Source organism: Strix aluco, chromosome 3, assembly GCF_031877795.1.
Source record: "Strix aluco isolate bStrAlu1 chromosome 3, bStrAlu1.hap1, whole genome shotgun sequence".
NCBI lineage: Eukaryota > Metazoa > Chordata > Aves > Strigiformes > Strigidae > Strix > Strix aluco.
Window position 1 is genome coordinate 35946590 of NC_133933.1, and position 18813 is coordinate 35965402.

Here is an 18813-nt window from a genome sequence, read left to right on the forward strand (position 1 = left end):
AGTGATTACTCAAGGTGATCTCGTCACTAGGAGTCTTTCCATTGATCACCTCAGTCATTACAAACGTCCTAATTAGAGCTTGCTGAATAATGGTGTATCGGTATGTTCAGCATCTTACCTTCTGCTATCAGTTCTGAGTAACTTGCTCATTGGTTCAGAGATTACAAAGTGAGAAGGAGCCAGTGGCATCATTAGTCTGAGCTCCTGCATACCATAGACTGCAGGATCACACTGAATTGCTTTTTCTTGGAAATACAGAGTAACTTTCAGGGATTTTTTTTTTTTTTTACATATCACTAGCAAATGGAGAAATCCACCAGAAGCCTTACATAAACTGGTTAATTACTCTCACCTCTAAAAAATCATGAGTTTTTTGTAGTCAGGATTTGTCCAATTTCAGTTCTCTATCTTTGTTTTATTTATTTGTCTGTGAGTGTGAACAGCCCTCCATTATCAAACTTCTGGTTTTATATCGGTGCTGAGAGATTGTGATCAAGCCAACCCTTCACCTGATCTTTGTTCAAGCAGATTGAGCTCCTGGAGTCTTTCACTGTAAGGCATGCTTTCTAGTCCTTTAATCAGCCCAGTATCTCTTCCCTGTACTTTTCCAATGTGTTATCATCCTTCTGGAATTATTCACAAATAACCTTTTCATTAGTCAAGCCGTTCTTCAGATGGTTGAATAATATTTGCCTGATGAATTTACAGTAACCTTCCTATTGGTTGGTTATATTAGTTGTTAGTTGTTAAGATGAAGAGCTGTAGAGGTCTCTTCTCCTGCAGCTCCACTGGCCACAGAAGACATTTTCATGTGTTCTTAGTCCTTCTTGTGGACAAGTCACTGTGCCATCTGCCATCGATCCCAGCTGAGCCACAGTGAGAAACCAGCATGCTAATGTGTAAAAATGTTCCTGTGTCTTAGGATGGAAAGGGACATAAAACCCAGTCACTCTTGGGTTAGCTCAGCCCTTCTCCTTGTTTCCTGTAGATTGCCAGAATCCTTTGGTATGCAAGAAATTCTGAGAGAGAGATATTATTATACTTCAACTGTACACCTGAACTGGGGAACTCCTGAAAGAAGGGCATGTTTACCACCCCAAGAAGCTTCTGAAGTGGCTGCTTTAACTGATGCTGGTTACTGTATCTAGTACTCTCTAACCTATCAATTCCAGTGACTTATCCTAATTACCAGGCCCCATGATAAGTGATTGACATACTGGGGTATTTGTGAATGAACAGAAGGCTGGTGTGACTTTTGGGCAGAGACCCAGCACCATAGAAGACTATCCTCTCTTGAAAATGTCCTCAGTCATTCTCACCTGCATTTGAAGGAGCTAGAGGCCCAGAAGAAAAGTGTGTCTGTACAACAACTACACAAATTTTAGCCCAGCAGAGTACCAAGTCCCTTCTTGATTACAAATTAACCTGACTCCCTTCTCCTTGGTGGCAATGTTTTGCTGTCATTTGCTGCAGTGAAACAGGCTGCGGAACTTCCCCTTTAGCTTTTCGTTAGAAAGCCGCTTGTTCAGTTTCATGTTCTAGGCTTCAGCTGAACTTTCCTTTCCTGCCAGTGCATGCTTCCATTGAACACAGGGCTTGGTGAAGAAATAGCCCCTTCCCTATCCTGCAGCCTCCCCTGACCCTACTTCAACCAGATAGGCAGTTGTGGTTGTGTTTGTTCTCAATCTCTCTGAAGCCATTGAGGTAGTACAGACTAAACTCTCTTCCCTGTTATATGACACTTGAATCCCACCACCCTCTCTGCCTCCAAGTGAAAATCAGGATAATGGGAAAGCTTGCATCCTTGGGTCTCACTCTCTTTCTGCAGTTTTGGACCCTTGCAAGCAGTTCTCAGTGCCATCAGTATTGTAAAAAAAAAAAAGAGCCTCTTTCTGCTACTTTCAGCTAGAAGTTCAGAAAGCCACAGCCACCTCTAGGCTTTGATCTTGAGCCAAAGCCAAAGCCAACCTCCTTTGTTCCCCACACCTTTTAGTTTTACTTTGACAGACATGAGTGCTCTTCTCTGTGCTTTCCCTCTTCTCTCTATTCCCCCTTTTCACACCCCCCTCCACTCCCCAGACCTTGGCTGGGAGTCTGCAACCTTATCATCCCTGTGGGAGAAGGTGTGTATGAACTTCTGCTTCATAGGTCACCAAGACAATGCTGGACCAAGGGAAGTCTGCAGGCAGAGCCTAGGTGATTTGGCCCCAAATGTTAAGACAATGGGCTTTCCTGTCATTGTTTTCTGTCAGTCTGTCTCACTGCAGGAGGCGATGCACACTCTGTCCTGGTGGCTAAAAATGCCCGAGAGGGAAAGGGAAGGGCCATAGCAGACATCTGGGGCCAGAGAAGAAGCGATTTTCTAACCACGTGTAGCTACAAATGGAGCTTTGAGGGAGGGGACCGCAAATAGCAAACTATTTCCAGATGTTCAAAGTCAATTAAAATATGCCACCTACTGGACCTGAGCATGGAGACTTGGTAGAGATGGGGCAGATGGCACTGAAGAACCAGGGAAGATGAGCTTCCACAGTCCCCAAGGATTTCTTGTAAAAGATGGTCCCTCCCTCACCTCTTCTGGTCTCTGGACTTTATGATCAGTGTCCTCAACGCTACTCTGCAGAAAGCTTTCATATAGCCAAAAGCTGAAGAGAGCAAGGCAGAGGGCATGCAGAATTTCCCCAGAAGCTCTGTGGCAATTGTATTGCTTTGCAGAAGGAAAATACATCAGAGCAGAAAAGTAAAGGCTTTTTAATGTGGAAATCTTGAGTCTGCCCCTCCTCTGTCAGAGTCTGCTTCATGTGATGCTGAGCAAGTAGAGCACATATTTAAATGCATCCCCTATTTGGGGATGCTCCAGCTTCAAACGTGATGGCCTGTGGTTAAGAGGTGCTGAGCAACCTTCAGTCATCAGTATGGTCCATGCTTCTGAAGCTCTTCATGTCTCAGTTTCTTGGCCTTTGAGGAAACCTTGGAAGTGATGACGGAGAGGATGGTGAGCCCTTGGGTAGGGAAGATAGAGAAGTCCATGACTCATTACCTTCCTACACATCCCAAGGTAGCGCAGGTCACTGCTAGTGAGCTGTAAGCCCTTAGGAACTTTGTGTGCTCCGGATCTGATGGAACTGAAGATGGCAGAATTGAGGGGCACTCTGAAGTACTGCCACAGACCTCCCTGTGTCTCAGAGCTTTTTCAGCTTGCCCACTTGAAAACTGCCCGGGTGGCTCATAGGCAAATGAAATTGAAGGAAGCGAGAAGCCAATCTAATACCGAGGCAGGTAAATGTTCTTTCATACTTCTGAAGTGCCACTGAGGGCAAAGCATTATCATTACAAAACCAGCTGCTATTTGTCTAAATTCTTCCCTAACATTTGTGGTATATCACTTTGGTCATTTACGTTCCAGTTCTTCCCTAAAGCTTTGCCACAGGGATTTGGGCAGGAGTTCAAGTACCTGGCAGCTGGAACTGTGCCCCTACTAAGCCACCTAAAGACTGACATTCCAGGCCTCCCCTCATGGAGAAGAGCCTTGGTCCCCTAACTGAGCTTCAGCATCCTGAGTACAAAGCCTGTCAGATTTCATTGTTAACGAGTGAGGAAATAAATTGGCTCTAATTATTCTATGAAGAGCTTAGATGGAATTTTACAGGAAAGAAGCTTTGTCTAGAGATTATATGAGGAGACTCCGAGCCAGGATTCCCAGGTTTTATTTCTGGTTCTGCCCCTCACTCATTGAGTGGCCCTGAGTGAGTTAGTTCTTGTTTTCCCCCATCTGTAAAAAGGGGTGATGATATCGAACTTCCTGGCATAAGTGTTTTTAGGTTTAATTAATTAACAGCAGTGAAGCAGTCTGAGTTTTCAGTTGGAAGATGCCATAGTAATAATCAAAGAAATATTTCTATCTGCTTTGGCATTTGGCATTCTCATCCTTTTTCGTGTATAGATGACAGCCCTCAATGAGAGAGAACAGTTTTCAATCTACTAACTGGTGGCTGGGCATTGAGGAAAACTGGTGTGTAACTGGGTAATAAATTCACTGAAATTGCATTTCTTCTCAGGCTGTGAAGAACAGACAGACAGACTTTGGCTCAACTATTTGTTAGTCTAAAATTTTCAGTTAATTGTTTTATGCAAACAAATCCTTTTGCAAATGATTCATGGTGACTTTTGTTTGAGTAGTTTCTACTTGTGCAGAGTGACTGGCAAATCAACTCACGTGGTATTGTGTCTGGTCCTTAACTGGATAACGCTCAGGCTCCGAAGTACCTTTCAAAACCATACTATCATAGAATTGCTTAGGTTGGAAGGGACTTCAGGAGGTCTCTAGTTTAACCTCCTGTTCAAAAAAGGAGGAAGTCAGCTATAAGATGAGAACAGGTTGCTCAGGGCTTTCGACAGTTGGGTCCTGAAAACCTTCAAGGATGGTGACTTCACAACTTCTTTGGGCAATACTTGACTATCCTCATTGTGAAGATGCTTTTCCTTATAGCTATCCTGAACCTCTTTCATTTTAATTTATGTCCATTGTCTCTTGTCCTCCCACTGTGCACTATGGTGGAGCCTGGCTCCATCGTCTTGATAACCTCCTTGTAGGGACTGTTAGGCTGTTGTTTGTCCCCTACAAAGCCATCTCTTCTCCAGGCTAAACAAGCCCAGGTCCCTCAGCCTCTCCTCACAGGGCTCTAGTCCCCAACCATCTTGCTCATGTCTGCTAAACTTGCTCCAATGTGTGAACGTTTTTCTTGCATTGAGGGTCCAAAACTGGGTCCAGTACTCCAATGCCATCTGAGTACCTAAGGAAGGGGGATGAACACATCCATCAGCCTCCTGGCTGTGACCCAGTTAATGCAGCCCAGAATGCCTTTGGCTGCCTTTGCTGCCAAGGCACACTGCTGGCTCATGCCCAGCTTATTCTCTGCTTGGATCCCCAGAACCTTTTCTGCAGAGCTACTCCCCAGTCCATCAGCTCCAGCCTGTACTGCTGCAGGGGGTCTTCCTTCCCAAGTGCAGGAGTTTGCATTTGTCCTTGCAGAATTTCATTAGGTTCCCCCATTCCTCCAGCCTGTCCAGGGCCTTCTGAATGGCAGCCCTGCACTCCAGCATATCAACTGCCCCCTGCTACTTTGATATCGTCTCCAAATTTGATGAGCAAGCACTCCATTGCCTCATCCAGACAACTGCTAAAGATGTTTAATCACGACAGGCCCCAGGACAGACCCCTCCAGTACTCCACTTGTTACCAGCCTCTGGGTAGAGTAAGACATGTATCTACTCCTCTCTGAGCCTGACCTTCTAAACCAGGTTTTTACCTTCTGCTAGTCCACCCATCCTAACCTGAATACAAGAATATTATGGTAGACAGTGTCAAGCCTTGCTAGTGTCATGGTAAAATGCCTGCCAAGAAATCACATATGAATAATAGCTACATATATTATATGTACCTGTATGTGTGTGTATGTGCATGCACTTTTTGAAAACAGACTTGTGAACTACTGTGCAGTCATAGTCTAAAAGCCAGTCAGCATGGTAGTGAATTTGTGTGTTAGAATTCAATTTCTTGAACATGTGCTCTGCTGTTTTCCACTTTATGCTCTTCCATTTTACCTCTGACCAGGATTTTCTAAAGCAAACATCTTTGTCCTTACATCCAACTCCAGTCATGAGTCAAATGGGTCTCTGAATTTGAATGATGGAGCTACTTCTAGCTATAAGTCATTCTCTAAAGCTTTTCCTTCCCCGAACTTGAAAAGGAGTTCTAATCTTTTTAACTTCTGCTTTCCCCAGTAATGTCAAACATATGGTCTACAGGAGATATGGACCACCAATAAAATCATGGGAAGCTCATGGACTGAGAGAATTGATGTGAGTGAGACACTCTAGGAGAACAGAATTGGCTCCATGCCTGGCCTGTGTAGGCTTGTCAACATAAGCAGTATGGATCTTGGGCACCATCTACCCTGAGTATATCTAGGCTTTAAACTGAAACCAGATCTCCAGCTTCAGCTGTCACATTCTTGCTACTGATGTTCAGCTCTGTCCTGTGCTGGTCATCTCCTGTTGTTTGGAGACATAGCGCAGAGAGTTTTTCCCGGGAATTGGGAAATAGAAGCTCTGTGTGCTCCTCATCATCTCTTCTTGCTAGCAACATTATTTTTCTAATGAAGTTAAGAATATGCTCTGAGAGGTTCTGGGTGCAGAGTGATGCCCCGCATGGAGGAAAGGGAGCTGTGTGGACATTTTTTAACTGGGTTGGGGAGCTCACTCACTCTCAGGGCTTTGAGCCATTGAAGGAAGGTGGTGCCTAAGTGAGCTGCTCTGCTGCAAAATTGGAGCCATCCTCTGCAGTACTACAGTGGATGCTACTGAACTCGGGTACAGCCACACTCGAGACTGTTGTTCATAATGGACAACACAATACCATCCATGCTGTGATGAGGTATGTACTGACCTCCACCTAGCTGGAGAGCGGAGACTTTCTCAACCTCTGGTCCCTCATGTGTTGGAGATCTTCCATCCAGGTACAGCCTGGCTAAAAAAGTTATACGCAAAGGCTGGTGGCAGAGCAGCCAGGACTGATGCTAGAAGGCAGGCCTCCCCCCTCTTTACAGTACACAAATTTCCAGATTCCCATGTTTGAGCAATTCTTCTAGCTTCTCCTCCTTGGACAACATTAAGTATGCAATGACACCCGGCCAGATAACTTAGAGGAAATATTGTTTTTTTCAGACCGACCTGTCAACTCGTGCCTGAAGCCCCATGTTGGGCAGTGTGCTGGAGATGAACTTGTCCAGGAGTCAGGCAGCACTGCAGCAATGAAATAAAGCATGTGGAAATTACCATATGCAAAAAATGCTGAGGTTGGTATTGGTGTCTGACACAGCCAGTGCAGCTTGGGTGAATGGGTGGCTGGATGTTGTTTCTAGCTGATCTCCCACCCAGAGTGCACCAAGGACCTTTGTAAATGTGCAGCTGCCTCCTCCCAACAGTACTCATGTGAATGTTGTGGTAATTATTATTTCCATTTGCCAAGGTGTGCATTAACTAGCCTAAGGCAGTTCATCGGGCTGTGGCAAAGCCCAGTCTTGTGACTCCTGGACCCCTGAATTTTCTGTGCAATTAAAGACAGAAATCCTTCCTTTACCAGTTCCATGACATAGCACTCGGTGACAATCAGGCATTTGCCTGAATGGTTTAATGAACTCTCTAAAGCCCTGGAGAGAATGGTTGAACTTACTGTTGGATTTTCCCACCTTGTTTTCTAGCATACAGAAAATCAAATGCCTTGGAAGGATCTTAGCTGTGAATGTAGGTACTGCAGCCTGTTTTTTTATGCTAGGGTTATTTAGCAAAATTGGGTCCTGTCAGAGGGAGAAGGGAGGCGATCTCATTGTGCAGCCTTCCTACCCATGCAAGAATGTATTTGTGTCATGTAGTCACTGTCTTGAACTGGCTAATCCCCCTTCCCTTCCAGGATGGCGTCTGCACTGCTAGGTCTCAGTGTCAGAGACACTGTTTTGCCAACAGCTGACGATGTTTCCCTGCGTTCAGGGAAGAATCCTGCTCTTTACAAGCTGGAGACTGCAAATGTTGGCCTTGCTACTGCTGTGCTGTGCAGTGAATGTTCTGTACCTCTTGGACCTGGTGTAGTGACAGTCAGGAAGTCCTGGGAAGCCACAGGTGCTTATGACTTGCTGTAGATACCAGCAGATTTTGTCCGAGATGTGTGGCCCACAGCAGGGGTGAGAAGAGCCCCCTTTGCCCTGGCTGCCTGCAGAATGTCTGCAACCCACAGCCCAGCTGGTGTTGCCATGGGCACACTGTCCACCCCGAGCCTGCGAATTCTGATCAGTTCAGTGAAAGTAATTTGATGCAATCAGCGGAGATGTGGGGTTTGCGGTTACCACACCCACCCGCGCAGATACACGTGCTCCTGCAACCATCTTCTTTGTGCCATGGTTTCAGTAAGCGAGCAGATGAGTCTGCTTGTAAGACACAGTGGCGTGTCAGCCAGCAGGGATGGTTACAAACGTGGCTTTCTCCGGCTCTGCTTAACAAGACCTCCTCCTGCTGCTTGGAACAATGTGTTGTTACCACAACACGACATCTAGTTAAGAAAAGAAAGCCAAGCACAATCCACCCAAACTTCAAAACTTCCCCCTTCCCTTCAACAACAGATTTTTCTCGTCAGGTTCAAATTATTTGCCAGTCAGTGCTGGAAAAAGCCATTGCTCTGGTTTGGCCTGTATTTATTTGCTGCCCCAAATCAACAGAAGGTATTTCTGGGAAGGGAACATCAGGGGGTGCGAGAAAATTACATTGGCCTGTAGTAAAATTAAGGCTAGCTTCTTCGACAGTTGGGCCGTAGTAGTGGTTATTTCATACTACTCCATTGCAGCTCCTCTTCCTGGGCTGATGTGTCCAGGCTGCATGCTGTAATTTCCATTTTTGGTGAACTGAGAGTAAAATCCCAGAAGCCATAGGCAGCATTACCCAGCCTTGGTGGGCAGGCTGGCTGGTCACCTCTCCACGCCTCAGCCCATAGGTGAGGTACGCTGGGAGGGCAGCGAGACAGACACTTGGTGCTTGTGCTTGCTCTTACTATTGTTCTTGAGGGAGTCTGCTACGCGTTTGCAAGGGAGCCAGGTAGTGGATGGATGTTGTACAGAACTTCAGTCTCCCAGTCTGTCAAGCTTGAAAGTTTTTCCAGCTTTCAATTTTGTCTAGAGTTTCTTTCTTAAGACTCCCCCCTTCTTCAAACAGAGCCTCAACTCTGGCTGGGTCCCAGAGATAGATACCAAATGGCGCTTTTTTCCCTTTCTTTTGCTCTTTCTTCCTTCTCGTGAAGCTGGCAGACTCTCCAAACACACATCCAACCAACGCACAGTGCATTCGAAAACAGGCCATCTGGCTGAGCACTCCTTGAGAATGAGAAGACAAGAAAAACAACCCTCTTGGAGCTGGCAGCCGAAAGGCAGGCAGCCCGTACGTGGACTTGATCTCGTGGTGCAATCCAAGAGCCGTCCAATCCAAGGGCACTGCAAAAAAACTCTTTCCTAATGAGCAGAATACGGCTGTCTCCAGAAGCGGCTCCAAGTCAACAATTTGAGTGGGATGCTGTAACTCTCCTCGCTGCACATGTGCTCATTAATTAAAGCCACTTTGGAAGATGCCCCTGACACCCCCGCCGGGGCTGCCAGCCTACCCTCCCCGAAATGCTGCTTGCTGCTTTGCAGCCCTCTGCTGGGCAGGGACCTGCAGAGCCCCAAGAGAAGGACAAGGCCATCAGCATCCAGCTCTTAACCACAAAATGGACCCGTTGCATCACCGGCGAACAGCTGCGCGGGGAGTAGGGCACTGGAAGGAAGTTGCACTCCATTTGCTTTGTTGTCGTTTTTCTCCCCTCTGAGTTTGGTAACACCCAGAGTGCTCCAGGCATAAAACCACGCTGGGCAGGTCAGCAAGGGACGGAAGTGAGCTGAGCAACTCTGTATTGCAACTCTTAGCTATTTTTCTGATGATTAAGGACCGACTTCACAAAATCAGGGTGGCTGAGGTGAATGCAGAGCCATTGGCAGCCAAATCCCTCAACAGTAGAACAGGGAGCACTCAGTGAAACTAGTAGATGATGTGTTTAAAACACATTAAAGAAATTACATCACATTAGGTAGAGAACTTCTGAAAGTTGCTAGCCCAGCAGGCTGCAGAGGCAGACAACATCAGCAGGCTCAAAATGGGATTAAACAAATTTGCAGACAACAGGTCTGTAAACGGACACTAAAGGGAATAGGCAAGATGTACAATCTAACATCCCGATCCAACAAAGGTGAATGCCGAGGAAACACAAGGGAGAGGGAAACGTCCAGGCCTGTGCGCTGTCCCTGGATAGTCTCTCACCTTGCCCCGGTTGGGAGCAGAGTGCTGAGTGGGGAGGACCACTGCTCTGGCCCAGAAGGGCCGTTCTTGAGTTTTTATTCTAAGATTCAGTCCCTGTGGCAGCCTGAGCTGAAGGTCATATGAACAGATTGTTGCCTCTTTAAATTACCAGAAGGAATCTAGAATCTGATTTTTCTCAGAAAGCTGGATTTGTGGAACATGTTTTCCGTGAATTTTAACAAGTCACAAACCCTGGCTTAAGCTGTATGGTCTCCCATTCATTACATTCCACATCTTGTTTCTGCATCTGCCCCTTTAGTACTGATGGGAGCAAGGACAGCTCAGGCTTTGGCAGACCATACAGCTACATCTCAGCTATGTGTGTACAGGTTTCCAATGGCTAGTTACAGCTCTGCATCTCTGGATGGTTATTTCTCAGGTTTCTGCTGTGGCTTCTTGCATGTAGTTGTGTTTCCAAGGTGAGGGACTAAAGCTCTTGATCTTTTGACTTTATTGTTATTATTATTAACTTTATTAACTTAATTAAAAGAGTTTTGCAAATGAAAAATCGCTTACTTATCTTGAAAAATTATGACAAAGGACACATAGTACCAATGCAGGTCCTTAGGAGCTCTGTGTTTCTTGCCACTAAGTTATCAGAGACATTCAGTGCCTCTTCCTTTTATCAACATGCAATTTAGTTGTCCCCAACTGACAAAGGTGAGTTCTAAAACTAAAATTGAGATTCTGCACCATTATCTTTTAAATCCACTGCTTTATAAGCTTTAACAATGACAGGGAGATGTTTCTAAACTGAAAAGAAAATAAAAAATAGGGATTTGATGGAGTCAAATATGCCCCTTCTTTGGCACTGACTTAACTCAAACACAGGTGGCTAGTTCAGAAAAACCTGGAGGTGACAAGGGATAGAGACCTGTACTAAATCAGACGAAGTGGAGCAGTGCAATTGCTCAATCATACCAGAGAGAATGTAAAGAGTAACTAGGCAGCTTCAGTGTGGGAAAAAATGGGGAAAAGGGGACAACAAATTAGAAGGGACTTCTGGATCATTGAATCTACTCCTCTGCTGTAATGATATCCCACAACTGATAAAGATCTGTCTTCAGTTAAGTTTTTTATTCCCATTGTTCCTCTGAGGAGGTTATTCTGAACTTCACTGCTGTTGTTTTGAAACCTTCTGCTAGTTTGCAGCCTGAATTTATTTATGACCAGTGTATGCCCGTTTTAAGATCTTTCCTTTTTTAAACTCTAACCTGCTATTAGCTACATTTAGTAAAAGTTTTAGGGCATAATTCATCTCCTACAAATATATGTGTTCTGTTATGCTAACATTGTCCCTTTTTTATTTTTAACTTACAGGAAAGCGGAATAATATGCAAAGACAAGATGAAACAGATGTTTCAGGTCTACATTACAATTCAGACAGAAATTTAAATCAGCTGAAGACATCAGAATGAAATGCTTTGTAAGTAGTTTTGTGCTATCAGTTACTCAAGGGATAGTTACAGGTAATATGCCTTTCAGTACGTATTGCTTCCTTTACAGCCTTTGATGTGATCTTGTGAAAGGTAGATCCCCTTCAGGAATGTGCTCTGCGGTCTGAGGCAAGTCAGCTGGAGCTCTGGGAGAGTGGCATCTCCAGAGACTAAGTTCCAAGCTTGCTTGAGATGTTTGTGTAAACAGCACTGTTGACAAAGAGAGAATATCGGGATATATTCTCATGATACTGAGAATACCAAGCGAGTATTGGTTGTGCTGTGGGAGTGTCATTTATGCCTTATATTTCAATACAATGAATTAAGTTTTCTTCAGGTCAATTCCAAAATTAGGTATAGAGAATGTCCAAACCATCACCAGTGAAAAGGATGCCAGTTGGAACACTTTTCTAGTGAAAAAATGGGTTTTGAGAGAAAAGATATTTTCATAGAAAGTGTTTGCTGTCCTCCAAGTATGCCCCTCTCTCATAAACCCAAAAGCCTTAAAAGCAAAAGAGATTTGACTGTTGGCAGTTTGGGGATTATTCCCCTCCCCTTCCCCCAGCGTTTTCCAATGGAAAATATTCAGGGTTTGGGTTTTCAGCCCTTTGCTGAAATGTCAACATTTTCCAAAGGGTGAAGGAGGGGAAAAGAGAAGAAAAGAAAAACATGCTCTGACCAGCTCCAGTCAGAGCCAAATGGCTCAGTCCTGGATTTGGTCAGGGAAGTATGCTGGAGGGGAGAAAATGGGAGTGTCTTGGTTCCACGCACAGCCTGGCTGGGCTGAGGGCCGCATATCACGATCCATTTGTATGAGTCATTCCGGTCGACGTTTCACCAGGGGAGTGTGTGGAGTGGCTTTTAAGCATGTCAGGTCAATACACTAGTTGCAAATATTGCCTTGCTGCTTGCCACAGCCACTTTTGGCTGTCTGAGCGCGTGTGGGATGCACACAGGTACGCTCTGTTCAAGTTCAAGTACTCCGATATTTCCATGACGTCTTTAACGCACAGAGACAAGAATAACACCTTGCACCTATCCAGATCTGAGAATTCAGCTCTCTCCCATTCATAAAAGAAGAGAAAGGAGAAAAATGGCATATGCCTGTAAACATACCTGTCCTCTGTTCAAGTGATGCTGTCTTGTGCAGGGCAATGGCTGGAATTTAGCCTTTGAAAGCCCCACCAGCTATTGGACAGGCTGGCCCTAGGTAGGGAGAAATGCTGAAAGAGCCAACATAAAGTCTGCTAAACTACACATGCACATGCATGCGCCATCCTGCTTCTGGGGGAAAAGGAGTGGCTTCGTTTCCCCAATGCATTGCTGATCCCCAGGTGCGTGGTCAGCCTCCAGAAAGCTGTTCCAGCACTTGGACACCTTCAAATCTGAGGAAGACAAGGGCCATCTTTGCTTCTGCCTCTCCAGAGTGTCTCCCACAGCTGCAGTGGGGGAGCTGGTAGATGGATGCATACCCAGACTAGGTCTTTGTCCCCCTCTAGTGACTCGACTGCAGAAGCAGTTTTCCAAGTCCTACTCCCTCCAAGCAAGATGGTCATTGTTTTAGGCCAGGATGTTCAGTGGTTTCCCCTCTGAAGGCCAGTAGGACATCTAAGCACCACTGGCAGGTCATATATTTATACACACTTAGGCATTATCCATTACCAGTGTAAACAGTAATTAGGAGCTTGACTTTCTGCTCTAACAGACCATGTGTACGTGCTTTCCTCCCATGGAGGACAGTGGTCATAGGCTTCAGGTGGCAGCCTGTGCCTAGTTCTCCAGGAGGCCCAGCTAGGGCCACTGCTACCAGTGCAAAAGCACATGGTCCCGATCTCTTGTAACCAAATACTTGCTGAGTCACAGCCCAGTCACCCGTACGCTTAGCAAGTCGCGTCAGCCATCTGTCACCAGCACATCCTCCTCACCGTGCTGTGACTCCATGGGGAAAACAACAGGAGGCAAATTATGTTTGGCTGAGGAGCCAGGCTCTCGTGTGTCTTGTCTCTGAGTAACCCCTGGATTGCCTTCTAACCAGTGGTGAAGCCTTTGGCTCCTCTTAGTGTGGCCCTTTGTCAGAGAAGAAAGTGACATTCGGGTTCAAACGCTGAAAGCTTTGCCTGACTAATGAGTGACTCCAAAGCCGACTCAAGCAAGGCATAGATAGCATTGTGCAAAATCTCCCTCCTACAGCCAGATCATCTAGATGGGCTTCCATACCGGTGTTCTCCTCCAACCAATTTTTTAAAAATAGCACCAAAATACAGGGTGCCCTGTTTCCTAAGGCCTTGTCCCACCTACTGTGTCAGATAAAGGCTGCAAGAGCAGCCTTGTTGTATCTCCTCTCCTAATGAAACCCCGTGTTTCCCTAGGTTCAGCCATGGGCTAGAGGTGCAGCCCTGGAGGGCACAGCCCCAAAAGATGGGATCGCTTCCTGCTGTGTGCCTGCACTACCGACCAGGCAATGCACTGCCCAGGTAGGTGAGCCAGCCAAGGCGGGGTGTACACAGCTGGGGGTAGGATTCACACAGGATTTCACACAACAAAACCTCCATGCTGCTTACCACAACCTCCCCAGCTGGGGCGCCCTGGTCTCCTCACTCATGTGCTTGAAAGTCTGTTTTCCCCAGAGCTCCCCAGGGGACAAATCACCCACACCAGCAATCTGACCATCCTACTTTATCCTAAGGCCATGAAAGAGTGAGGAGTGGATGTGGCCTTTTTTGTTCTGGAGGAAAAAAGTGAACTCAATGCCAGGCACAGATCCCAGGCTGTATAGTTCAAATCGCGCTCAGAGCACATAATTCCCATTTGTGTTTGTGTGCACGCAGGGCAAGGGTGGGGGTTGGCAGGGGGGTGAATATAAGAATGTAATTGTCATAATTTAATCCAAAACTACTTCTTGGAAGAAAAAAAAAAACAGGCCGACACAAAACAGCATGTTCAGTTATAAACACCACATGAAAGAGCCGTATTATGTTCTACTTGGTAACTGACATCGAACGTTAACGTTCTCAGCTGCCCACTACTGGGCAAAGGCCTTTCCAGTGCTCCCCCCACCCCGATGCAAACAAAAGCCCCCAGCCAAACTGCGGTGCAGATACCAATTTCTGAGGCCGCAGCAAAATTCCACATAGAAAGTTCATTATGGGCAGAGGAGGCAGGCTGGTAGATGGAGCAGCATGGAGCAGATAGATAGCCATCTGGGACTCAGAGCGCTCCCAGCTGCGCTGGGGAGAGCGCACGCACATCTCCTGCAAGGCCATAAAAAAGTTGGCATGTGCCGTGTGAGCCGCAGAGCGGTTTTTTTCCCCCCAGATTTCCCATAACGAGCCAGCATATTCCCGGAGTGGCGGGTCTTGCTGGCACCACGACCGCTCCTCTCTGACTGACTCTGGTGCTGCAGCAGGCAGCAGGAGCGGTGTTAGGGTGTTAGGGCCCTCAGTGCCCTTCCCTTCTCCTCCCCGGCCTTCAGCTGGAGTGAGTCATTTGGTGTAAAGGAAGCACAGTCATTCCGACTTGGATCCTCAGGGGTGCTTACCTACTTAACTCCGGATAGCACTGCACTCCCCATAAAGCATCCAGGAACACCGGAGACCTGATAGTTCACTCCTTATTTCTTCTCTCCCTCTGAGGGATTCACCAGGCAGAACTGCCCATCCTGCCTGTGGGATCAGGGGGCGATGAGGCAACGTCCTCCAAATCCTCGGTCTCCCCTGTGGTGGGGGTGGTTGGGGTCTTGTCCTAACTAGAGCCTCCACAAATCATCTGCTGGAGTCATTGCAATAGGATATCACAAAATAAATGCCTTCTGCTTGAAGAATATGTTTTTTAGCTTCATGTTAACCTTTATTTTTTGTGGGGCTGGGTGACATTATTAGCACCCGTGCTTGCTGCTGAAGTGAAGCATCTTTGTTGTAGCGTGGGTGGGAGATGGGTTATCGTCAATATGGAGCAGATCTAGAGAATGGCTTCTGTTATTTACTTCTTTTCTGTTCTTGTAAGATGTGTGACACTGTTTAACAAAGATCTGCTTAGCAGAATCCAATTAAAATCTGAATTGTCACCCAGGCACCCTTGGGAGATTTTCCTTGCTTTGGCTGTGCTGCCATCTCATCGGTCCAGTGCTGTGCTCTGAGGGGTGGGTGGTCAAAAACAATGAAAAGCAGCTGGTGTGCCAGCCGGCTGGGGGCCTGCCGGTGGATGAAGTCCCGCTGCGGTGTCCCCAGGTAGTGGGGTGGGCTAAGGTGTTTCTCCGTGGCACCTCGGGACGGCGCTCCGGCGGGCGCTGCCGTTTGCCGCCGGAACGAAAAGGGTGCAGGCGCCTGCCGCCCTGTCCCCCCGCCCGAAAGGTGGAATTGAACCACTCTGTCGCTAGACAGCTACAGGTTTGAAGCCTGCACCCCAGACCACTGAGGGTCATCCGGGCAACTAGCAAGTAGCGGCCGCCCCCCTATATAAAGGTGGTGAGCTGTTCCGCCCCCAGATCCGGGCGAGGGGCGCTGTGCCTGGGGGGACGCGCCCTCCCTGGTCCCCGAGGTGTTCCCGCCCGCAGCGGGCCGGGAATGCTGCGAGGGGGGGGAGCGGCGCGGGCAGACCCGGCCGCCGCCGTCGGCCCAGAAAGCCCCGGGCGCCGTATGCAAATAAGCAGCCGGTGATTGGCTGTTCCCGCGGCGGGGCGGGCACCGGGGGCGGGGCCGCGGCCCTGCGGCTACCCCTGGCGGCGGCCCCGGCGCGGGGTGGAGGATGAGTCACGGCGCTTCCCAGCAGGAGCGGGGCCGCGCCAGCAGCGCCGCCGCCCGCCGCCCTTCCCGGAGCGACGGGGTCCCTCGCAGCACCCGGCGGGGCAGCTTGTGCAACGGGGGGCGCCCCCGGCCCGCACCCGCGGTGACGGGCTCGCCCCTGTGCCGCCGTGGCCGGCCCGGGGCTGGCGGAGCAGCGGGCGGTGCGGGCCGGGGCGTTGCGCAGCCGTCAGCGCCTGACACCCGTGGGCCTTTCTCCCACTCGAGACCGCTTCCCACGGGAGGTGGCGGCCGGGGCGCGGGTCCACGTATTCCCTGCCCAGCAGTGGGGCTGCCCGGTTCCTTCTGCGGGCGTGAGTACGGCTGCCCCATTAGTTAAGAGCATATAAAGATGAGGTGCAGGGCTCCGCAGAGAAGGGCAGAGCACTGGCTCATTTTGAGCGGTGTCTTTTCTTGAAGTATCTTTTTTTTTTTTCTGCGGTGGCTGATGCCAGATACTCTGGAGGAAGACGTGAATCTCCCATGAGATACCTTGCAGAACAATAATATCCTCTGGGAGGAAATTCCTCCCTGGCCCCCAGCTGAGGATCAACTTATGCCCCGAAGTATGAGGATTGAAAACACTTGTAATTTTATCCTAGCGAGTGTAACTATAGAGGCTATTTTCATAAATGTCTAAACCCTTGAAAAATTACTCACTTATTTGCCTCGAGAGATTCCTCTGAAGTGGAGCCATTTCTGCAAATGCATGTGGTTTCCAGTGATTTTTAATTAGATGATTCTTTTTGGTGTAAGCAACAAATAAAACCATAGGCCCATTCCCCCTCTTGCTCACCGTGGGGAAGCTGAGGCTCAAAACTGATCCACAGTGGAGCAGCACCAGGGTAAAACTGGTACGGAACAGAACCGGGGCCACAGCCCGAAGCTGAGAGCAGTTTTGCAGACGTCAGCAAAAGAAACTGAAAAATATATGGCGGGGCAGTGCCGTTCCTGCTCCCGCCCGGGAACGCGGCTGGGCACAGCTTTGCTTTCAGTGTGTGGCTCCAAGTCATGACTTACCCCGTTGGAGCTGAACCAGCTCTGGTATCATCTGGCCCGCTGACTCCCCGACACGGGCTTGAGTGTATCTGAGGCCTTATTGTTTGTAGCAAACAGCTTTTTTTAGCAACTTAAATGTGTTTTTAGAGCACATTTTTAACCCCAACCCAGAAGCAGGGCTTTTATCAGAAGGAGCTGGTCGGAGAGCTGCTCCTGTGCCTGCTAATGCCAGGCAGGAATTTTCCTTCCCTTCCTTGGTTTGTAGGAGTGGTGTCCCCTGGTACATTCCTATCTCTTTACCTGGTACTTATCCCAGTAGCAGGTGGCATAATCTCACAAGTTTCTTTTGTGCATAAAAATGCACGGGGTGAGGAACTGGGGGTGTGTGTGGGAGGAGGTGCAGGGAAATTAGTCATGGGGAGGAAGAGGTTAGTGCGGGGGTTTGAGGAAATCAGGTGGCCGCAGCAATCCCTCCGGCTTCCAGCCGAGCCAGCCCTGACGTCTGCTGGGAGAAGCACGTCAGCTCAGAGATATGCTTCTGTCGGCCCAGCAGCATGTGACCTTGCTGACCGATTCAGGCTGAACAAGAATGGCTGCCAGGGGTCACAGGAGACATTCATAGCTCCTGTTCTTCATTTTCAAGGCTCGGCTTTAACAACACTTTCACTTTCTCTTTGCTTTCCTCTCTAGCATCTACCTTTTCTGGATCTCTTCCCCTGCGGCACTTCAGGGGAAGGCATCTTAGTGTGGCAATGTTGCTCTCATCTTCTCTCTCTTGTGGCCTCCAGGATTATTAAAGCAGAGATGTCTGTCTTTCATGTCTCATGATCAATCTCCCTGTGCTTTCCAGAAAAAGACTATGCCAAGCACTCAAGTCCAAATGAAAAATAACAGCCAGTCAAAGTACTCCAGCCAAGTAACCAAAGGATCCATCAGAAGGGCCAGCTCCTAAAACTTCCCTTATTCTGCAGCAAAAGGACATGCAGAGATAATGAATGTGGTGGTTTCTAAAGATCAAGCAGTGAAGGAAGGCATCCGAGAGGGTCAGCAGCAACATAGGAAATGGGGCCGGACCTCAGAGTTGATGGGGAAGCAGTAACAAAGGAGTTTTGAGAATTTTCTCCTTGACCGGATGCTAGTCTGTCTAGGTTCAGGTCTGCTTCTGGAGCGGAAGCTGTGCTAGCCACTGACTTCCCCAGCAGTGGTGGAAAATAACATTTCCAGGACCTCTGTGTGTATGGTTTTTAAAGGCCTTTGTCACCCCTGACCAGGAGGGACTGTGGATGAGTTGCTGCACCTGACAGAGGTGCTGGTCTCCTTTTGTGTGGAGGGGCTATGGGGGACTCTAGGGGCTATAGGCAATACTTTGTGCAGTTACTGCTCCTGGTGCCAGTTTCTCTCAGCTGCTGCTCAATGTGCTTATGAGGGCCCAGGCACTGATCAGGAATCAGTGGGCAGCGCTGGCTGTCAGCTGCAGGTAATGGTCATTTTAGGATTAGATTTATAAGACTACCAAAATGCAAATAGGTACCTCCTAGGATTTTCAAAAACGTGTAAATAAGTGAACAGACCTGTTGATTTGGAATGTGCCCCAGCCCCTGATTTACCTTTAAACATTTCTTGGAAACCCTATAAGCACTGTTTCATCTTTAGACCAAGTATCTTTG

The 18813-nt window shown here is 47.9% G+C and overlaps 1 non-coding gene across 1 annotated transcript; it reads right to left on the bottom strand.

Annotated features, from left to right (window-relative positions):
* Positions 1 to 15708: 15708 nt before the first annotated feature.
* On the bottom strand, positions 15709 to 15795 carry TRNASTOP-UCA (transfer RNA opal suppressor (anticodon UCA)). The gene has a single exon. It is a non-coding gene; the product is annotated as a tRNA-Sec (tRNA).
* Between the last annotated feature and the right edge of the window lie 3018 nt (positions 15796 to 18813).